This window comes from Rhinoderma darwinii, chromosome 4 (assembly GCF_050947455.1).
Source record: "Rhinoderma darwinii isolate aRhiDar2 chromosome 4, aRhiDar2.hap1, whole genome shotgun sequence".
Classification (NCBI taxonomy): domain Eukaryota; kingdom Metazoa; phylum Chordata; class Amphibia; order Anura; family Rhinodermatidae; genus Rhinoderma; species Rhinoderma darwinii.
This window is the reverse complement of record NC_134690.1, coordinates 378,959,924-378,979,820: the sequence shown is the minus strand read 5'-3', so window position 1 is coordinate 378,979,820 and position 19,897 is coordinate 378,959,924. Positions and strand designations below refer to the sequence as shown.

The 19,897-nt window shown below is 41.4% G+C and overlaps 1 long non-coding RNA gene across 1 annotated transcript in view; it reads left to right on the top strand.

Moving 5' to 3' along the window:
• LOC142761374 (uncharacterized) overlaps nt 1-19,897 on the top strand; it is a 58,252-nt gene that overhangs the window by 11,169 nt on the left and 27,186 nt on the right. The window contains exons 2-3 of the long non-coding RNA XR_012883622.1: nt 5,656-5,846; nt 10,078-10,256. This is a non-coding gene — a long non-coding RNA (uncharacterized LOC142761374). The remainder of the gene's footprint in view (nt 1-5,655; nt 5,847-10,077; nt 10,257-19,897) is intronic.

Sequence of the window (19,897 nt, the reverse complement as noted above, 5' to 3'; positions counted from 1 at the left end):
ATGCTCAATATCGCGAAATTAAAATCCGTTAAAGCTTACTTTTTTCGTGCTATTTTTCATACACAGAAAGTAAAATAAGGGTAGGTTCACACGTAGAGTCAAAAACGTCTCAAAATACGGAGCTGTTTTCAAGGGAAAACAGCCCCTGATTTTCAGACGTTTTTTGAGCAACTCGCGTATTTCGCTGCGTTTTTTGCTGTGTTTTTACAGCCATTTTTGGAGCTGTTTTCATTGGAGTCTATGAGAAAACAGCTCCAAAAACGTCCCAAGAAGTGTCCTGCACTTCTTTTGACGAGCCGTCATTTTACGCGCCATCTTTTGACAGCAACGCGTAAAATGGCAGCTCATCTGCACAGAACATCGTAAGACTCATTGCAAGCAATAGGCAGATGTTTGCCGACGTAAAGGAGGCGTCTTTTCAGGCGTAATTTGAGGCGAAAAACGCCTCCATTACGCCTGAAAAATGGTCGTGTGCACATACCCTAACTCTAAAAACAAACAAACAAATACTATGTGTGTAAAAATAATAAAAAATGCAATAACATAGAGCTCTATCTACCCTAAAAAAAAATTCCCCCCCAAAAAATCACCAAAGTAGCATGAAAATAAAAATGTTTTAGCCATTAAACATGAACGAAAATCACAAAAAATGTGCTTGGTTATTAGACGGGTTTTCTCACAAAATAGAAGCCGGCTCAGGAATCAGCTGATTCCCCCTGCTCTGGCTTCTCTAAGCCCAGTGATCACATCATATGATAACCCCTTCAGGCCAGTATCACACATGTAGTTTTGATGCAGTTTTTGTGGCAGCTTTTGGCTCAGTTTTTTTGGCCAAAGCCAGAAGTGGATCCAAAAGGAAGGAAAGGTATAAAGAAGAGACTGATGTATCTTTTTTTTCTTTTGTGTCTACTCCTGTGTTTGGCTCACAAAACAGCAAAAAACTGCATCAAAAATGCATCTGTGTTCCTGGCCTTAAAGCGATTGTCCACTACTGGACAACTGATGACCTATCCACCTCATAGTTCATCAGTATATGATCGGTGCGTGTCCGACACCCGGACCCTGCACCGATCAGCTGCTCTGGCTGTCTGCAGGCACCGGATTTAATTGCACAGTATGCCGTGTATGGAGCCGGAAGCAGTTGGCTGCGTACATTGCATAACAGCCGTGCTGCAGAACTGCAGCTCTGCTCCTATTTACTTGAATAGGAGCAGAGCTGCAGTACTGCAGCTCGGCCGTTATTCCATGACCGGAGCCAACTGCTTCCGGCATGGACGTCCGGTGCCGTGAGGCAGCCGGAGCAGCTGATCGGTGTGGGTTCTGGGTGTCGGACCCCCACCGATCATATACTGGTGACCTGGATAGATCATCAGTTGTCTGGTAGTGGACAACCATTTTAAAGAGGTTGTGCAAGATAAGAAAAATGTGCTTTCTTCTAGAAACAGTGCAACACCTGTCCGAGGGTTTTGTGCGATATTGCAGCTTGGCCTAATTGAAGTAAATGGGCTAAGCTGCAGTACCACGCACAACCTGTGGACAGGTTTGGCCCTGTTTTTTTTAATAAAGCAGCCATATTTTTCTAATCCTGGTCAACCCCTTTAAGTCCAAAACTATTGTAAGCTTTTAGGGGATTTAGTTAATGGAATGCCCTCTCTTGGGTAAAATGTTTGGAACACAAAGTAAGTTCACTTCAACACAACGGGTCTCGTACAACTCAGCCAGTTTTAGTTTCAGTTCACACAGAGTTTTGTGTCACTGATTTTGACGCAGAAACCGCATCGGAATCAGCTCCCAAAAATGCCCACCATTGATTTCAATGGGACTCAGAGGCATTTTTTTCCCGAGCGGTTATTGGCTGCTCACAGGAAAAAAAAATCGGTATGTCCTTTCTTTCCACCACTGACCTCCCATTAAATCAATGGGAGGAGGAAAAAACCTGTGGTGCTCATTTCAAAGCATTTTTAACTGCGTTTTTTGCCCCGCGGTCCTTGCATTAGCTTCAATGGCGAAAAAGGAGGAAAAAAAGCGCAGGCCGATTTTTCTGCCTGCAAAAAACTGTGTGAATAGAGCCTTACTATCTCCTCATGCAGAGAAGGACAGAAGACCTCTATAGTACAGCAAAATAAATCCTAGGCCATCTGACCATTAAAGAGGCCCTATCATGGTTTGTTGTTTTTAAAAAAAACAAAAAAAAACATAACTCCCCTTATTCCTAGTGTCCTCTCAATTCCAGCAATGTCATTTTAAAATTTTTGGGCACTTCCGTTATCCGGCAATGGTCCCTGCTCTGCTTGGCGCCTAATATGCTAATTTAAGTAAAGGTACAGAGAGAAGATCTCAGCTCTCGTCAGAAGGCGTGGCCTCCTGCATCACTGTGACGCCGTACAATCAGAGCGGATGACCTCACAGTGATGCAGGAGGAAACGCATTCTGAGGAGAGATGAGGTCTAGTCCTCCTCTCTGTACGTTTACTCAAAATTAGCATCGGCTGGAGTGCTGCCCATTTTATCTTATATGATTATATATATATATTCACACACACACACACACATACATACATACATACATACATACATACATACATACATACATACATACATACAGTTAGGTCCAGAATTATTTGGACAGTGACACAATCTTCATGATTTGGGCTCTGCTGCCACCACATTGGATTTGAAATGAAACAACTGAGATGCAATTGAAGTGTAGACTTTCAGGTTTAATTTCAGGGGTTGTACAGAAATATCCTGTGAAACGTTTAGGAATTACAACCATTTTTCTACACAGCCTCCTCATTTCAGGGACTCAAAATTAATTGGACAAATTAACATTACCATAAATAAAATGTTTTTAAAAAAAATACTTTGTAGAGAATCCTTTGCAGGCAATGACTGCCCAAAGACGGGAACCCATGGACATCACCACACGCTGGGTTTGCTCCTTTGTGATGCTTTGCCCGGCCTTTACTGCAGCGTCTTCAGTTGTTGCTTGTTTGTGGCTCTTTCTGCCTTAAGTTTTCTCTTAAGCAAGTGAAATGCAGCTCGATCGGGTTGAGATCTGGTCATTGACTCGGCCATTGCAGAATATTCCACTTCTTTGCCTTAGACTCCTGGGTTGCTTTCGCAGTTTGTTTTGGGTCATTGTCCATCTGTCCTGTGAAGCAACGTCTGATCAACCTTGCTGCTTTTGGTTGAATCTGAGCAGAAAGTAAATCCCTGAACACTTCAGAATTCATCCGGCTGCTTCTGTCTTCAGTCACATCATCAATAAACACTAGTGTCCCAGTGACTTTGGCAGCCATGCATGCCCACGCCATCACACTGCCCCCACCATGCCATCACACTGCCTCCACCATGCCATCACACTGCCCCCACCATGTTTTACAGAGTATGTGTTGTGCTTTGGATCATGATCCGTTCCAAACCTTCTCCATACTTTCTTCCTCCCTTCATTCTGGTACAGGTTGATCTTAGTTTCATGCTGTTCCAGAACTGGGCAGCTTCTTTACATGTTGTTTGGAAAAGTCTAATCTGGCCTTTCTATTTTTGAGGCTGATTAATGGTTTGCACCTTGTGGGGAACCCTCTGTATTTGCTCTCATGAAGTCTTCTCTTTATGGTAGTCTTAGATACTGATACACCTAGTTCCAGGAGAGTCTTCTTCACTGGGGTAGATGCTGTGAAGAGGTTTTCATTCACCATGGAAAGGATTCTGCGATCATCCACCACTGTTGTCTTCTGTGGACGTCCAGGCCTTTTGTAGTTCACAAGATCACCAGTGTGCTAGTTTTTTTTCAAGAATGTACCAAACTGTTTATTTGGCCACGCTTAACATTTGTGCTGACTCTCTGATGGATTTCTTCATTTTTTTCAGCCTAACGATGGTTTGTTTCTCTTGCATTGAGAGCTCCTTTGACCTCATGTTGTGGGTTCACAGCAACAGCTTCCAAATGCAAATGCCACACCTGGAATCAACTCCAGACCTTTTACCTGCTTAATTGATGAAGGATTAACGAGGGAATAGCCCATGCAGCCCATTAAATAGCTTTTGAGATAATTGTCCAATTAAGAGAGTTTGCACTTCAAGTCCATTTTGATTATATAACTGCATAGTCAATATTTTTGTTAAACAGCTAAAATGCCAAAATTTGTGTAGCTGTCCAAATAATTCTGGACCTAACTGTGTGTATATATAAAAGTCCAAATACAATGTCAGCCGCACAGCCTTCTAAATCATAGGTGGGTGCTGACCTGCCCAGGTCAGGGCTAACAGACCTGCTGTAGTAGAATCCAAAAATCAGGCAGCACTCCAAGGTATAAGCAAGGTTGAAAAAGGTGCTTTATTGGTCCATATACACACGACGTTTCAGCTCAACACAGGAGCCTTCTCACTTGAGAAAGGCTCCTGTGTTGAGCTGAAACGTTGTGTGTATATGGACCAAAAAAGCACCTTTTTCTACCTTGCTTATACCTTGGAGTGCTGCCTGATTTTTGGATTCTTCTGTGTGTATATATATATATATATATATATATATATATATATATATTTATTATACAGTATTTTATATTGTATGCACAGTTTTGGTTCTGATCTTATATAGTAAATAGTCTATGGCAGTAGAAAATAACCCAAAATACATCCTGCTTTGAATTTAGCAATCCAGACCATAGCAAACAATGTAAAAGTAGCAATCACAAGACCCCCACTATGGCTTGTGCACAAATAAACCAGCTACTACTGTGAGAGCATAAATGATATATGCATTGTGCTGTATTATAGGTCACAGAGAATCATGTCAGGGAATTCTCTGTGTGTTCTTATAAATGAATGTATGTCCCGTTGCGTTGTGGAAGAAGATATATTATACGTATTCCTACTTCATATGTAGGTTTCTTTATGGTGTCTATTACATATAAATGTCTCAGCAATGAGTCTAATGATTATTTTACTAGAACTGGAGAAACCGCTGATTCATCTTCTGAATTGCTATAAGCAAATCATTTGCTAAAGTAACAGAAGCCGTGTAACCTATAACATCCAGGTTCTATGCATTAACCCTTTCCTAGCTGTTCTTCTAATCTTTCTTATCTACATTTCATTGCTAAAGCCAGAGGTGTAGCAAGAATTAATGGGGCCCCAATAACAAAGTCAAGGATGAGCCCCCTATTTTGCAGACAGTAAACTGGACTGTAGTAATGCTAACATAATTACTTTTACTTGAGCAGCAGCCAAAGGATCGATAGTAGCGTTTTATATCAGATGTTCTGCACAAAGCATTACCTACATGGAAAGTCACCATTGTGTTCCTTATTAAAGTAATGACGTTCAAGGGCAAACACATGGGGGAATTTATTAAGACTAACGTTTCATACCAGTCTTTAAATAAAGTGCTCTGGAGTAGAATGTGACCAATTTATTAAGATGTGCGCTGCTAGTATAGCCTAAAAATGGGGCAGCTAGAGCACAAGGGCACATGCATGTCCATCACTGCTGCCTGGCACAGCATCGAGGGCAGCAGCGTGCGTATCCTGACGCCTCTTTCTTGGTAGCAGCCCATTCTGTGCTAATGTAGTGAGGGGGTCTTCACTGTATATAGTGGCCTAAAAAAGGGTTCAAATTAGAGGAAAAACACCTATTTTTTAATTTATTTTTTCAGATACAGCGCCTCTCTCTTCCATGGACTGTGTCTAGTATTGCAGCTCAGCCCCATTGGTTTAAAGGGGTATTCTCATCTCTGACTTTTATGGCATATCCGCAGAATTTGACATACATGTCCAAGATATGAGGGGGCCACCTCTCTGACCAACTCGCAACTCAGTGGCTGGAGAGCAACGACAGCGGAACAAGGTAGGACGGGGGTTAGGAGGCCTGGTTCTAGAGATGGGGACGGGTTCCAGATGTGGGGCCCGCATATATCGGACAATTATGACACATCCTGTAAATTTGTGCCATTTTTTTCTTATCCTGGACAACCCCTTCAAATAAATGTATTTAATAATCTTGCTCCCTAGCAGCATTACTTACAGATAGTGGCGAGCACTTCAACTATAATAAAGTTTACGGTGAAATGTAAATAAGATTTCTAATAAGATATAAAAAAAATATGAATCTATGGTAATGTGAACCTGCTTATCCATGTGTACGAGCAATATTCTGATATACTGTATACAGTAAGATAAAAATATATACCTCAACATTATGATCAGCCACCCTGAGAACAACGAAGCCAAAGTGTAGCTCAATAGTCGTCATTGGCTTAAGTAGCTTGTCGTTAATTAAAGTGACATCAGGTGATTTTCTATTTTAATTGACATTATGTTTAAAGCGACATTTTAGCGACCTTTGTCCTCCAATGAGATTATGGTAATTATTTCCAGTATGCTCAATGAACTAGTGTTTGTACGACCTGCTTTGTAAGAGCAATTAAGATAATGTTTTTTTATTCTTTATTCTAAGTAGTGCTTGCGTAGAAGTGCCTGGAAATTTTAGTTTGGTTGTATTTTTTTTTACAAAGCTTTCATCTTAACTCACGGCCTATTGATACTGTAGTTTCTGTATTAAAGGCTATGTACACCTTCAAAAGCGATTTTTTTTTTTATTATAAAGAGATCAATCAGTGAGTTTGGTGCAACTTTATAATTAGTTTTTATTAAAAATTATTTTTCGTTTTTGGGATACAGCTGCTCTGTATTCTGTATACAGAGCAGCTGTACCGTGCGCTAAGACCTGAATGCGTCAGATCAGCAGGACTGACGGGTTCAGTGTCAGCGGGTCCTGTGTGTCTGACATGCAGCATCCACCTGTAATCGATCACCTCTAAGTTATGAACTTAGATGTGATTGGTAACTGCTTGATTTTGTGTGTCAGAAACACGCAGGAGCCATTGACACTGAACCCGTCAGTCCTGCTGATCTGACACATTCAGGTCTTAGCGCACGATACAGCTGCTCTGTATACAGAATGCAGAGCAGCTGTATCTCAAAAACTGAAAATAATTTTTAATGAAAACTAATTATAAAGTTGCACCAAACTCACTGATTGACCTTTAGATATATATGTATATATATATGTATATATATATATATATATATATATATATATATATATATATATATATAGAAAAAAGAGAAACTTTGCGGCACTCCAAGTTGAAAAAATGGTGGTTTATTCAATCCAAATGTAACAGCAACGTTTCAATCCTACATTAGGATCTTTCTCAAGCCTGGCTTGCTGTTACATTTGGATTGAATAAACCACCATTTTTTCAACTTGGAGTGCCGCAAAGTTTCTCTTTTTTCTATATCTGACATCACGTCCGAGGATAGGGACGTTTTTTGCTGGCACCCGATTCATATTTATTCTGTGAGTGCTGCTGTTTTCTCTTTTGTATATATATATATATATATATATATATATATATATATATATATATATATATTTAAAATAACTTTTAAAGGTTTACATAGCCTTTAAAGGGGATGTGTCCTATATTTAATTTTAATTTTAATATTTAGATTTAAGTATATAGATGATAAAAAAACGTGTTTGGTCTTTTTCTATGTTTTAGCTATTTATTTCTTATTTGTTAAACCTTCCCTAGTGACGGCCATATTGGAGACAGACTTTCTTCCTATACTTTCTGTGTAGTTAGTACAGAATTGTGTATGTGCTTTATGTCAGCTGAAATTAATGGAAATCATTTGACAGAAAAACCTCATAGATTATTACAGTCTCTAGTGTCATGATCCAGGGGTATGTGGACACACTAGGCCGCTTTGCATTAGCGGAGTGGCAGCTGACCAAACAACAGTCTACGCAAAAGTCTTTAGCACAAGAGTACCTGTAAGAGTCCAGACAGACATGGGGTGTAGCAGGCGCTTTGGCACATATGATTCATGGCACAGATAATGCTTGGCGTGGCAGATGTCAAAGGACGTGGCGGATGACACAACACGACTCCAACACCAGACTTCAGCTCAGGAAAAAACACAGTTACCGGATACAGGAAGCAGGACATGGGAACACCGGGAGCAGGAACACAACCAAGGAACCACTTGCTATATGAACATGGGTATACAACAACAATGCTCAGGCAAGGAGTGGAAGGGCAGAGCCATTTTTATAGTCCAGGGTGATCTGGGGATTGGTTAGGGAACTTTGTACATGTGCGCGAGCTGGCCCTTTAAGGCCGGGGATGAGCACGCGCACGCACCCTAGAGGACACTGCAGAACAGTACGGCCGCGTGTGCTGGCATCTCCAGGAAGGGAGATGCCGGCAGGAAGTCAGAGGGCTGCGGTCGCAGCCACCGGGACGAGAGAGAAGGCGGCAGTTCGCGACCATGACCGTTACATCTTGGAAGTGATTAGAAATTCTGCACCAGCTGTGAGACCAGGGGATAGAGACCAAACATTAATCCCTGCCCACCGTCAAAGCTTTGTAGACAGAAGCAGCTGTCACATGACCCCTCTTGGCACTTGAGGCTCATAGACATAAATGGCACATAATCCTTCCATTTAGTGAAAATACACCACTAACTAACATGTTATAGATGTCGTAAAAATATAGACAATGCCAAATATATATAAACAATGACTGACCATGTAGCCTCTGAATAAAGAAGAGCAGAACTGACAGGAGCTAAAGGATAATGGCCCTTTGCTGTCACAATTTACCATCTGATCTGAAACTGTCATTACTGGTTGGATAGTGTTAGTGTGTAGGGATACGCCCCTATTAACAGGTGGAATAGAAACACCCGGTTCTCAATTTATTCATACATTTCCAGGAGGAATAACAGAGGGGCGGCACAAAGAAGAGCTGCAAGAAAAAAATGCTCCAGCATTGTTATTTAATTTGGAATCCTAGTATTTATTAAAACAGGCATGTCAGGAAATCCCCTTGGCGATCAGCTGATCACCACTGCTCATGGAGGCCAGCTGCAGGGGAAATTAAGTATTCCTTGGCAGTTCAAGTCCCCCAGAATTGGAGCTGCTATTAAAGAGAGGCTCTCCATTCTGGCTTCTATGATGTCTATATGCCACGAATAGGGCATTTGGACAGAATTGGCTTCATGAGATAACTCTGTCAGGTAACTACTGTTCTTTAATAGAGGTGGTCCGTATAAACTAGAGATAAGGAGATGTCAAGCATGACTCTCTACTCTGGAGTGCAGGTGCCAATTGAAAACAATGGGTACCATGATGCAATGCAATGGAAGAAAAGCATTCACTAGATAATATCAGCTGATTGTGGGGGTTCCCAGTAGTAGGACCGGACCACCCCCAGGATGAAACTTTCTCCGGAGACGCACACTGTAAAAGGGGTTGTCAACAACAACCCTTTTAATGATACAGATGAAGAAGCAGTACATTAGTAAATAAACTTATTTTAATCTGCGGAGACAGAAATATAAACTCGGTGACTCATTTTGTTTTAGGGGAACGCAGCGTGGGGACTCGTAGGAACAACAATTCTTGTCATGCTCTTCGAGCACAAATTGAACCTCATTGTGTTTTCATTAAATTCGAAGAATTATATTTCCAACAAATACATTATATGAGTGAAAGCTGCACGACTGGCAGCAGCTGTTTATCATCCGCCTCACAGCAATCAACGTTCTTTCCTAGGATGTGGTTTTGTTTTTTGCCGCAGTCACTGCAAATATATGAAGTATACTCATACTAATAATAGAGAGAATGAGGGAATCCGTACATTGCAATTTGATGCATAATGTCATTTAACTACTACGAGATTTACATAAAGGCTCAAACCAAGAGCTCCCACTATACAGCTCCCAAAACGAGACTTTGGGGGACTGTGAACTGTGTCAGGCATCCAGCTGAAGAGGACATTTGGGATCAGCACTACGTCTGTAATGTCCAGGACTGCACTAGTCGCAAGAAAGGGCAAGTGCAGAAAACCACCAATGTATTCAAAATGTCAGTACCCAATGCAAATTTTTGAAAATACTGCTATGAATATTATTTAAATAAAAAAAGTATATTATAATTACCGTAAGCTGCTGTAAGTAATCGATTAAAGGGGTTGTTCACTTTTTACTATCTCTTTTTGTTACAGGGGCCCGATAAGCTGATCATAGGGAGTTTTGCTGCTGAAATCCCCAGAAATCAGCTGTAATCTGAAGAACTAAATACAATTCCCCTACAGTGCCTCCACAGGGTAAATGAAGCATTACATGGTATCTATTGAAATCAATGAGCTGGCCATGTAGCGCACTGATGAACAGACACAAAAAGGTGGGTAATGCACTTTATCAACTCACGATACGCTAATAAGGTATTTGAAAACTAGATTTCTAAACCAGACAATCCCTTTAAGGAAGCACTCTACTCTAGTCATGTGTATCAGCTTATCCGGTGCTGTATTTCACGGGTAGTTGCTCTGTTACAAGCCGCCATTGGCTCACGTGATCTTCAGTTTGACACCCTATATCCTACAGCATCTACTGTGGGACCGGAAGTCAATCTCTCAATGCAAGTCTAAGAGGCTGTAGTATACGGGAAGTCAGACTGAAGATCACGTGACCCAAGAGTGGCCTGGAACGGAGCGTCTGTCTGCTATACAGCACCAAGTATGCCAATACACATGACTACACTGCACTACATATCATTTGCAAAAAAGGAAGGGGCGGCTGGAAGAAAAAACAAGCTAGAATGCTACTTTAAAGAGAACCTTTCACCAGCCCATACATGTGCAACTGACTGCACCATGTAATAGGCAGTGCTGCACAAACCTTGTCTCACTTTGAACTGTTTCTATTTAGATATCGGTTCCATTATATTTGGTGCCCGATATGTAAATAATCCCCTGAACTGTCAATGGGGCGTTTCTTTCATTATAAATGGCAGGGGTGTGATACTTAGCGCTCTGACACTGTCCAATCAGCTACGGAGAGTATCATAGCGGCTTGTACTGTGTGAACTCACTCTCAAGATCAAACAGTCTTGCCGTCCTTGTCTGCCTGAGCTGAAGAGAGAATAAGAGCGTGCGCGCACAAAACACACTAATTGACCTTTTTACTTTAAAAAAAAGCATTTTCAAAGGTGTACATAGCCTTTAAATCTGAATAAAATGTTCAGCATTGATTTTAATTACTTGATGTATTATTAAATTATGCTTTTTGCGCTCACATCAAAAGCTCATCTCAGATTTCTGACAGTTTCCTGTTGTTAACCCCTTAGTGACCACCAATACGCCTTTTCACGTTGGTCACTAAGGGGCCTTAGGCTAGGCCGTCGCCTTTTCACGGTGGCCTAGTCTAAGTCTGGGCTCCTGCTCCAACACCCGCGATCGAAGTTTACTTCGATCGCGGCCGTTTAACCTGTTAAATGCTGCCGTCAATACCGACCGCGGCATTTATCTTGTTTACAGAGGGAGTGAGCTCCCCCTGTCACCCATCGGCGGCCCGCAAATGCAATCGCGGGTCTCCGATGGGGTGTCATGGCAGCCGGGGTCTTGATAAAAGCCCACAGGTCTGCCCTGGACATATGCCTATTAGGACGCGCCGGAGGCACGTCCTAACAGATTGCCTGTCAGATTTGCACTGACAGGCAATAATGCTCTGGTGTACGAAGATTGCACAGTAAAGTTCCCTAGTGGGACTAATAAAATAAGTAATAAATGTGAAATTAAGATTAATAATAAAAATTACAGTAAAAAATTAATAAAACCATTTTTTTCCCTAAAAAGTGGTTTCATTTAGTAAAAGTGTAAAAAATAAACAAAAGTACACATATATGGTATCGCCGCGACCGTAATGACTCAGTTAATAAAGTTAATATGTAATTTAAACCGCAAGGTGAACACCATAAAAAAACCCGCAAAAAACAATGGCGAAATTGCAATTCTTTTCCATTGTCCCCCAAAAAAGTCATAATAAAAATGAATCAATAAGTTCCATGCACCCCAAAAATGTACCAATCAAAACTACGTCTCATCCCGCAAAAAACAAGCCCCAAAAATCACTACATTGATGGAAAAATAAAAAAGTTACGGCTCTTGGAAAGCAACGATGCAAAAACAAATAATTTTACTTCAAAAGTGTTTTTATTGTGCAAAACATAAAAAACCTCTACATATGTGGTATCGCCGTAATCATACCGACCCATAGAAGAAAGGTAACATGTTATTTACGCCGCACAGTGAACGGCGTCAATTTAAAACGCATAGAACAATGGCGGAATTTCAGGTTTTTTTTTATAATCCCCCCAAAAGAAGTTAAAAGTTAATAAAAAAATTATATGTACCCTAAAATGGTGCTATTAAAAAGTACAACTAATCCCGCAAAAAACAAGTCCTCATACAGCTATGTAGACGAAATAAAGTTATAGCTCTTTGAATGCGACAATAGAAAAACTAATAAAATAGCTTTGTCATTAGGGCCTAAAATGGATACGTGATAAATGTTAAATCAGTGGGGGTCCGACCATCGGGTCCCTCATCCCTCCAGCCACATAACCGTGACAAGGAGTTTCAATGGAGCAGCGGTTGAGCATGTGCGTCGCCGCTCTATTCAAAGTCTATGGCACTGATAGAAACATCTGAGCGCTGTGCTATCCAGTGGATAGGTGATAAATGTTTTAGGCTGGAATACCCAATTAAAAGTGGAATTACGGACAGACTTATAGTTAAAAAGTTACTGTACTAAGTCATTGCTGAGAGTTTTCTGCATAATATATGATACTTAATATAGATGATGAGTATAAAAGTAGATATTGATTCCCCACACATCAGTGATCACATGCTCCACTCCATACTATTATAATTAGAAATTTTAATGAGAATTATGGCCAAAATTAATTGTTGCAGTATAAGTAATTTAATATGAGATAAGCCATAGTGGAGGGCTGCCAGTAGCGCCAGGATCATAAGGAGAACAAGCTTTGAATTAGGAAAAGTCTTAATTTAAAAAATGGAGAAGTTTATAAATGAAAACATCTGCCTAAGTGCGCTATAACAATACTTCATGGTTTTAGTAGCTACATTTTCTAATTGTAAATCAGTAACAGAGTCTGAGACGAGCTGCCCTTCCTTAAAGCAGATGGTAGACATTGTAAAGAAATGGCGTCAGGCTGCGTTATGAATTTTTAATACATCTGACCAGCAGATTGTCTATCAGCATTGTGTATTAGCACTGTACTACTTTTAATACTAAGAGTACGTCAAAGGCCTAAGATTATTTATTTAGCGTCCACGTATTCCGCAGCACTGTACAGAGGTTGTCCTTACTTACTGTCCCCATTGAGGCTCACAATCTAAATTCCCTATGGTATGTTTTTGGGGTAAGATAATGGTAAGATTATTTTGGGCACCCTGTAATACTATTACATCAAGGTGATGGTGAGGGCACTGCCAATGTGTCCACACGATCACCACCGGGAACGTGGCTGTAACACACAGCCAGGGACGGATATGGAGGAAAAATGGCTCCATAGCGATTAGGCTCCCTTATGCTGCTGGGTAATGCCTACAAAGACAGGTCCTGATGCCTATTTGCCCTTCTTGTGATCCTTGTGCCGATTCCCCCTTTCCTTGTTTACTAAAATTTTGAAGTGTCCCTCAAGACGCTACTTCCCAGACAATGTGTTGTAAATGTTTTTTATGATGTAATGTTTCAATCAAGTGGTACAAGATGGTATCTTCCTGGAAGTTTCCAGAAAGTGGGAGGGGTTTAGTTTATATATAGTAAGTCCCATCCCCCATAGAGTGGCAGTTGGAGCTAGTTGACAGCTGGAGCCAGTAGTGGTCAGTTCTGGTGGAAGATTAGCACGTGGCAGTTGAGTCCCTGAAGACAGACTAGAGCAGCTCACTGAGGAGAAAAAGCGAGAAAGAGAGAGTGATCACATTACATGGGCCTATGACTACAAAATCTGTGACGCTGAGTAACCCCAGGAATTGGAAACAGAGGCAGAGAGCCTGACAGGATAAATAGGTTCTGATTTGGGTTAGAAAAGCCTTATACAGCATATATTCCTGGATCAACCACTGGTAGTAAAGTAGACTAATATAGCATGGAAAACACCATACTTGCACTTCGCAAGTCCATTTTGTGTGGACTTGTAACTGACATTTTGCAACTAAGTAAAGTCTGCTGAAAGCTGAGTCTGTTATCTGCCACCACAGCCTCCTGTCTTCTTTTGTACATCAAGGACACCCCAAAACACCATCAGGAAAGGAGCACACACAGGGAGTGTCCCAGAGGATTTAGAGATTAACATCCTCATTAATCCGTGCAAATCCCCTCATTACTAGCTATGAGCAAGCCCTGAGAGCGTGGGAAGGCCTGTTAGCCACCGTGATCCACACTGAGATTTCCACTCACTCTGTTTTGGACTTTCTGTTTACCCTCTGGTTGTCTGGTTACCTGTTCAGGTATAGCCTGCATTGCACCCATTATCCAACACTGAACTCTGTTAGGGCATGACCACACGTGGCGGATTTCCTCCGCAACTGTCCGCATCAATGCCGCACAGAATCTGCGTCGCAGATTCTGCTGCGGATCTGCACAAAATGTGCAGAAAATTGATGCGGACTAGCTGCTGCGGACTGCGGGAAAAGTGCTTCCCTTCTCCCTATCAGTGCAGGATAGAGAGAAGGGACAGCACTTTCCCTAGTGAAAGTAAAAGAATTTCATACTTACCGGCCGTTGTCTTGGTGACGCGTCCCTCTTTCGGCATCCAGCCCGACCTCCCTGGATGACGCGCCAGTCCATGTGACCGCTGCAGCCTGTGCTTGGCCTGTGATTGGCTGCAGCCGTCACTTACACTGAAACGTCATCCTGGGAGGCCGGACTGGAGACAGACGCAGGGAGTTCTCGGTAAGTATGAACTTATATGTTTTTTTACAGATACATGTATATTGAGATCAGTAGTCACTGTCCCGGGTGCAGAAACAGTTACTGCCGATCGCTTAACTCTTTCAGCACCCTGGACAGTGACTATTTACAGACGTCTCCTAGCAACGCTCCCGTCATTACGGGAGCCCCATTGACTTCTTCAGTCTGGCTGTAGACCTAGAAATACATAGGTCCAGCCAGAATGAAGAAATGTCATGGTAGTAAAACCAATACGCTCCGCAGCACACATAAGATCTGCGGACTTCATTGCGGAATTTTGACTCTCCATTGAAGTCAATGGAGAAATTCCGCCATGAGTCCGCCACTGCTCCGCAACAGACAGAGCATGCTGCGGACACCAAATTCCGCTCCGCAGCCTATGCTCCGCAGCGGAATTTTACGCCTCGTCTAAACGAACACTGCTAAATTAAAGTGAAAGTCAAAGGAGAAACGGCTCCGCTGCGGATTAACGCTGCGGAGTGTCCGCAGCGGAATTTAAGTGAAATTCCGCCACGTGTGAACCCGCCCTTAGAACAACCTGGGTTCTGTGCAGCAAAAACAATCCCACCTTGCGGTGGGCTCTTGCGAATACCTCAGTAGCCTTAGATTCTGTTGATCAGAGTTGTGACGGATTTGGGGTTGCGGTTTTATTTGCACGCTTACTCCCGACAGTCTCCAGCAGCCTTTTGGGAATGGTGCAACCAGTGATTCCATAACATATTCACAAGCCCATTTATATAATTTTTTTCGCTATGGAACCTATGCAGATCTTGCCAGATCAAATGCATAAAAGAAGCGATTAGCTGATGTTTGCTTGTACACCCAATCATTAGCCCGTGTAAAAGGGTTTTTATTGTCATCTGAGCTCCCACTATGCACTGCTTCATGATAACAGAAATCCAGCACAATTTTGCTGTACCTGATTAACAAAATATCGGATTTGCAGGGTCAGAGATTCAAAAATACATTTATTTTAACCTTGCAGGGTTTCTATATTGTTAGTCTGAAAAAGAAAGTCATCAATGACCGCAGTGTTCCCTCATGTAACATAAAGGCACGGGCCATCTAAAGCAGCAATGCAGTGTGAATACTCCACCAAACAACGCCTTAGGTTGGATTTACATATTGCGTATTTGTTGCCAAAGCCAGAAGCAAATCCAAGAGGAAGGAGAAGTATAAGCCTTTCCTTTATATTTCGCATTCTTTTTGAGAACACTTTTGGCTTTGGCTAAAAAAAAAAAAAATGCATCAAAATCTGCAACAAAATCTGCAACAAAATTTGCAACAAAATCTCGGTGTGTTTTCAGTCTTACATCTCAGCTTCTCAGACCAGTGAGTGACATGGGGGAAGAAGGATTTTGAAGTTACCTGCAGTCACATGAGAATTGCTTTAAACTTATCTTTAACCAAATAAACTTATTAATAATGGTGTCTTTTGTGAACTTATTGTCCATATTGCTTTTCACGAGCTGATATGTGGCCAAGTGACCAGCTCGCTCAAGTGCAGGAACATGGTTCAGAACACGCATGTACTGTATGTGGCATATGGAGCAGCAGAACATTACCAATACAACGCTAGTGAACAGAAAAGTAGTGCAAAATCAGCTGCACATAATGTGACTTGAAAGCTACACTTCTTTTTTGGAACATGTGTGTCGCAAAATGTGGCTAGCGGGCTTGATGTATATTGCACTTATATTAAATGCCAAAGTAAATATGACTGAAAAGTAGTCGAAATTGCATTCAAACATTTTCCCTTAATAAGTGTGGTTAAGGATGGTAAAGGAGTCAGGGCCTGTTAACATCACATTTTGTTCCTACATTTGGCAATGCCCCAGGAGGGCTCCTGGAGTATACGCCGAACTTATCCATAGGCCCCCATTTTGGCATATGCCGGGCCGGTATGCATCAGCATACCTTTTTATTTTGGTATAGAAAGGCATAGTAGACAACGTATTTCATACAAAGGTAAACTAAACATCTGCAACGTTACTGGATTCATTTTTATACAAATGAACAAAGTGATACATTGTGTATATCTAGAAAGTGACCAAATTCACAATTGTTAATAATCACTGATCATATTTAATTTCATGTAAAAATATCAATACTCTAGTACATAGTGCTGAAAAATGCTCATAATCTTCATATGTATTTTAAAGTTTATCGAATTCCGGACCTAATAAACCAAACTCACATAGCGCAAGGGCTCCTCCTTACAGCTAATGGACATAATGTTAAATTATACATTTGTGGCTACCTGTAGTAGCCACAAGGGGGAGCTCACTGAATATAAATTTATACCTCTCCTATTGAAATAAACAATAATTCTATAAATTCATATGAAGTGAAGTCCACCTAGTGGCAGCTAAAGACAGAGAGAATTTTAGCATTTAATACTACGTTGGTGGGTGACACGCAGGATGTTGGAATCCTTATTTAGCCGAGTCCCGGCCCTCATTCACGGGGGTGGCGTTCAATCTTCTTGTACTATTATGTGGGTTCTCCTTTGTGCAGAATATATATTAATTGGCACACTATCCATCCCTTTGTTGCTTCTCATGTTATAGTAGTTATAATGATACTGTCAACAAGGTGGTGGGCATTCCTGACTTTGCTATGGGACTAAGAGTTCTACTTATGCCCCTCGCTTGTGTATAGCATTTAACATTTTTGATCTGTCAGGCTTCCTGTGCTACCCACTCCTGGGTAACATACTGTAGAATACCTGTCAGAGCCGCTTTTAATTTGTATAATGGGGGAGATTTATTAAGACTGCACCAGTCTTAATAAAAAACAAGCTGGAGCGAGATGCGACATAGTCATTAAGAGGCACACGTCTTTTAATAAATTTGTCGTATCAATGGCTGTCTGTGCACCACTGAATGTAATTTATGTCAGCCTGGAGCTGGCGTAGAATTCCGCTATAACCTGGCGTAAATTATAGTAAATGCATCAGGCTGTGGTGTTCATGCTCCTACCACTAAGCACCGCCCACTTTTTAAAAAAGTGGCGAGAGGTCTTGAAAGCGGCCAAACGGTCGCAATTTTGGTTAAATTCCCCACTATGTGCATTATTATATGTAAACATTTTCTGTAAACATTTCAAAGCAATAACTATAAATTATTTTATAGACTTGGATTGGCTTATCTCCAAAAATATTCCATCTGCTAGGTATTGCAGGGTCCAGCTGTAGAAGAACAAGATGGATCCTTGCATCACTTTATACATTAATCAGCAGGGGGGCGACAATTGGCATGGGAGAAAGCTCCTCCCAAGGTAAAAATAATTTGAGGCATAGTATAAAAGAAAGAGGGCGTTAGTATTCCCCTTGTGAAAGGGGTGTGTCCCTACGCAGTCTGGCACTTTGAGCTCTGATTGGACAGTGTCAGAAAAGGGACCCGCCCCATTGACAAAGGAAGTGTTAACACCCAGGTGTAAATTTTTCCATACATTTCCAGGCAGAATAACAGAGGTACGATCCAAAACAGACTTCTAAGTATAGATGCTCCAGAATTGTTATTTCATGGGCAAGACAGGTATATACTAAAACAGACATGACGGGAGAACCATCATGTCCTCCTTAAATGACAAGGAAAAAAAATTGCCTTTTTATTTTTAACTGTTTTCCACGATTATTGAAATGTCTGCAAAGTGCCTAAAACAGTAAAATAACAAACAAACATGGCCATATGCTCACCTTTTAAAATATGCTCTACATCTCCACCTCTATCCAGTCCTTCTGTTTACCTCAGCCACATAATGACATGCTGTCTTTAGGGACAACATGTCACATGGGAACAGCAGCCATCCCTGCGACAGTCCATGATTGGCCGCTGCGCTCTTATAATGAGTCGTCCCTATGGGGTGAACAGAAGGAGCAGCGCAGGACAATACAGCGGTGGCGAGGGAATAGAGGATCTTTTAATAGGTGAGTATATGGCCATGTTTGTTTATTATATTTTATGTTTTAGGCAATTTTACTGACGTTTCGAAAATCCTGGGAAACTACTTTTAGAATAACAGGGTTATTTTTCTTTCCCGCTGTCATTTATCTTTGAGCTGTTTACTGCACCTTTTACGTTGTTTTCATACTTAATGTTCAAGAGAAATATGTTTAAGAATATTCCTGCTGTGGAGACTGGACATTGGCTCATGCCGAATGTACTTAACATACTCCGCTACTCCTATTTATAAGACAAATGCCTCATATGTACACTTTATGTAGGACAAACTTAGGAGTAAAGTGTTCCTTCAGACCATTTTTTGCATGAATTATTAAAAGGTTATGCAAACCCATTAGCAAAGGTGAGCAGAAACAGCAGCGAAATGGCCATGATAGCAAATCTGGAGCTGACAAAAGTATTCCAGAGAAAGGACTACAGAGCTGTGTGTGGTGGATCTGCATAGTTGTCCTGGAAACTGAAATGTACTACTAAATGAGCATGTCAAATTAAGTCACTTATGACATTTTGGCATCTGCTTTTGCTGGAATGGCAATAATGTCTCGCTGCCAGGAACTCTGCGAAGCTTCCCTGTGATGTGTTGCTGAGATATATGCCAATGACATAGGAAAACTTAGAATTGAGAAAAAACAAAATAAAGATGACACAATGTGCTGATTTTGCAATCCTCTCTCTATTTATTCGTTTGTTTGTGTATTTGTTTATTTGGCGGGCGGGGGGGGGCTCTACTATAAGGTCCCCTAAAAATTAAAAGTCATATTTATGTCCATTTGATTGAGATGTTTTTATGGAAATCCCAGTTTACTTGAGTAAAAGTAGAGCAGGATGATAATACAGTTTGTGTATCGTATCGTATTGTATAGAAGGGGCTGGACGGAGCCTGCAGGGCTGAAGGGAAGCCTCCATGACCTCCCTGGTAGGGAAAGGGTTAACTTGTGAGGGAGAGTTGGAGGGAGTTGGAGGGGGTCAGGGAGGAGTCAGGGGGCCGTTGCTGCTCTTCCCGCTGTTTTCGGCATTGAGCCGGAAGCAGCGGAGGGAGTAACACAGTAAGGACAAGCTCCCACCCTCCCGCCCTTGG